The sequence below is a fragment of the Sapajus apella genome, unplaced genomic scaffold (assembly GCF_009761245.1).
Source record: "Sapajus apella isolate SASKATOON/1434 unplaced genomic scaffold, GSC_monkey_1.0 scaffold13, whole genome shotgun sequence".
In the NCBI taxonomy this organism is placed as follows: Eukaryota; Metazoa; Chordata; class Mammalia; order Primates; family Cebidae; genus Sapajus; species Sapajus apella.
The window spans coordinates 22,860,857-22,864,451 of record NW_022436953.1 but is presented as its reverse complement, the minus strand read 5'-3'; positions in this window follow the sequence as shown (position 1 = coordinate 22,864,451).

Here is a 3,595-nt window from a genome sequence, read left to right as displayed (position 1 = left end):
GCTTGAACCCAGGACGCAGAGGATGTGGTGAGCTAAGATTGCGTCATTGCACTCCAGCCCAGGCAAGAAGAGCAAAAATCCATCTAAAAAAAGAAAGAAAAAAAAAAAAAAAAAAAAAAGCCAGGCCCGGTGGCTCACACCTGTAATCCCAGCACTTTGGGAGGCCGAGGCAGGCGGATCATGAGGTCAGGAGATTGAGACCATCCTGGCCAACACAGTGAAACTCCGTCTCTACTAAAAATACAAAAAAAAAAAAAAAACTACCGATCTAGAGGGGTGGGCGTGGTGGCGCACACCTGTATTCCCAGCTACTTGGGACGCTGAGGCAGGAGAACTGCTTGAACCCAGGAGGCAGAGCTTGCAGTGAGCCGAGATTGCACCACTGCACTGCAGCCTAGGCGACAATGTGAGATTCCACCTCAAACAAAACAAAACAAAAAAACAAACAAAAAACCACCCATCAGCTCTCATGAGACTTATTCACTACTACGAGAACAGTATGAAGGAAACCATCCATGATTCAAATTGTCTCCCACCAGTCCCCTCCAACAACACATGGGAATTATGGGAGTGCAATTCAAGATGAGGTTTGGGTAGGGATACAGAGCCAAACCACATCAATAGCTCTTTTTAACAAAAATCACTGAACAGTATTTCACTGCATGCATGCACCACTTTGTACCACAGTTTAGCCACTTACTTAATCAAGGACATCTTAGCTGCTTACGCTTTGGGATGGTTATGAATAAAGCTGCTCTAAACATTTTTTGTGTGCAGGTTTTTATGTAAACATCTCAGCTCATCTGGGTAAGTACCTAGGTGTTACATTTAGTTCTGTAAGGAACAGACAAACTGTCCTCCAAAGTAGCTATAACATTTTGCAGTCCTATCAGCAAAGAATGATATTTCCTGCTGCTTTACATCCTCATCAGCATTTGGTGTTGCTAGTGTTTTGGATTTTAACCATAATAATTTCACTATCAGTAAAAATGCCCATTTTAACCATTCTAGTGTATAATGGGCACATTCTTTTTATTGTTAAAAAACAATTCAAATGGACATGTATATACATATGATTTTTAGGACTATATATATGTGGCATAAAACCTTGTAGAAGGAAAGCAAGAAATAGTAAAGACAGGATTCAGAAGGATGGTTACCTCAAGCGAAGGCAGGGGTGTGTGTTCGTGCGTATGGGAGGTATAGTATAGATACAGATATAAACTCATGTCATTTTAACTTTTCTTTTGGTGTGGTGGGTCTATGGCTATAATTAGACTAAATTAATAAATGTGGGTGAGGTAAACTGAATAATGGCCCACCAAAGATTTCTATGTCCTAATTTCCAGAATTTGGGAATATTTTGCTAAAAGGGATTTTGCAGATGTGATTAAGAATCTTAAGATGAAGGCTGGGCACAGTGGCTCATGCCTGTAATCCCAGCACTTTGGGAGGCCAAGGTGGGCAGATCCCCTGAGGTCAGGAGTTCGAGACCAGCCTGATCAACATGGAGAAACCCCGTCTCTACTAAAAATACAAAATTAGCCGGGTATGGAGGCGCATGCCTGTAATCCCAACTACTTGAGAGGCTGAGGCAGGAGAATCGCTTGAACCTGGGAGGCAGAGGTTGCAGTGAGCCAAGATCGTGCCATTGCCCTCCAGCCTGGCAACACAAGAGCGAAATTCCATCTCAAAAAAAAAAAAAAAAAATCTTGAGATGAGATAATCTTGGCCCAAAGGAATCACAAAAGGTGCTTATAAGTGAAAAGGGGTGGCAGGAGAATCACAATTAAGACAGATTATGTAAGTACAGAAGAACAGAGAGAAGATAAGATACTATGCTTCTGACCTTGAAGATGAAGGGGCCAAGAGCCAAGGAATGCAGGCAGCCTTTAGAAGCTGGAAAAGGCAAGGAACCAGTTCTGCCAACACCTTGATTTTAGCCCAGTGTAACTGATTATGAACTTCTGACATCTAGAATTGTAACATAAATTCCTGTTGTTTTAAGTATCTAAATTTGCAGTAATTTGTTACAGTGTCAATAGGAAACAGACAGTGGGTCAGGCATGGGTTAATGAATTGAATTATAATTAAATCCAATTTTACACCTAGGTCCAATTAAAAAAATAGACAAGTCTGGGCGCAGTGTCTCATACCTGTAATCCTAGCACTTTGGGAGGCAGAGGTGGACGGATCACTTGAGGTGGGGAGTTTGAGACCAGCCTGACTGACATAGAGAAACCCCGTCTCTACTAAAAATACAAAGTTAGTCGGGCGTGTGGCACATGCCTGTGCTACTCGGGAGGCTAAGACAGGAGAATTGCTTGAACCCGGAAGGTGGAGGTTGCCGTGAGCCGAGATCGCGCCACTGCACTCCAGCCTGGGCAACAAGAGCGAAACTCGGTCTCAAAAAAAAAAGACCAAATCTTTGAGTGGCTCCTCACTGCCTGGAAGGTAAAGCTTAATTTCCTCAGCATGAAATAGATTCTTGACAACCCGGTTCTACAAAGTCCTCTCTAGCTTTAATTCCCTAACCCCTATCCCCAACCCAAAAATTTTAGCCACGGGTTCTGACCTCCGAGCCCTTTTGCTGTGCCCGCGGACTCTTACGGGGCTCAACTCCTTTGCCGTGTCTCTGTGAAGTCTTTCAGGTTGAAATTTCCTCCCTGAAAATGGACAACATTAGGAGTTGCTGCATGGTTGACTCTGTTTACAAGATTAGGGCTCAGAGGCACCCACAGGCACCGCCACTTGCAGAGGTCCTCCATACATGTCGGCAGAACCAACTCTTAAGGCATTACTAACTGGGGCAGTTAAGTTCTGCCAATGGGCTGAAAGATTTTTCTTCATCACCACTCTTCACTAAGCTACAAGAGCAAGTACTTTCTCCTGAAGGTACTTAGAGGAGGAAAAAAGCACAGCAGGAACTGTTGTGGGGGGTGAGAAGACAAATTCTACAGGGTTGCAGAGCTAGTGTGAACATGGCTTCCCTCATCTTCATGCATAACTGCGTTCCTAGCTCACACGACTGATGTCCGTAAACACAACCTTAGGTCTGTGCACGTCTCTGTCCAAGGATTTTTTTTTTTTTTTTAAACTCCAAGATTATGGGGGGAGTTGGGCAAGTCACTATAAGGAAGGACTGCTCTTCTTACCCCACTGTCTGACGAGATACTGGATAGGGAAACCTCTGAAACTTGTAAAGCAATTTACAAGCAGGCCACCTGCTTGTATTTAATAAGCTAGAAATACCTATTTGCGCGAAAACGTGTCCCAAAGACTCCTCAGCCCCTCTGGATCCCCACCAGGCCCGCGTCTCTCCCGCCCGTCGCGCGAAGCGGCGGTTGACGAACGCCGGCCAGCGGTTCTGCTGAACGCAGGAGGGCCGGACGAGCCTCCTGGCTCGGACACCACGCGGAGACAGAGCGCTGCCAGAGCCGCAGTTGAAGAAACCGCTCTCGGGCTGGACGAAGGCGGAGCAGCAGCTCAGGCTGGGCCAACAGAAGAGCCTTACAATGCCTGGAGCAGTCCGAGGACAGCCCCCGGCGCGAGGCACTCTGGGATTTATAGTTCGCTTCCCAGACAGCGCTTTTTC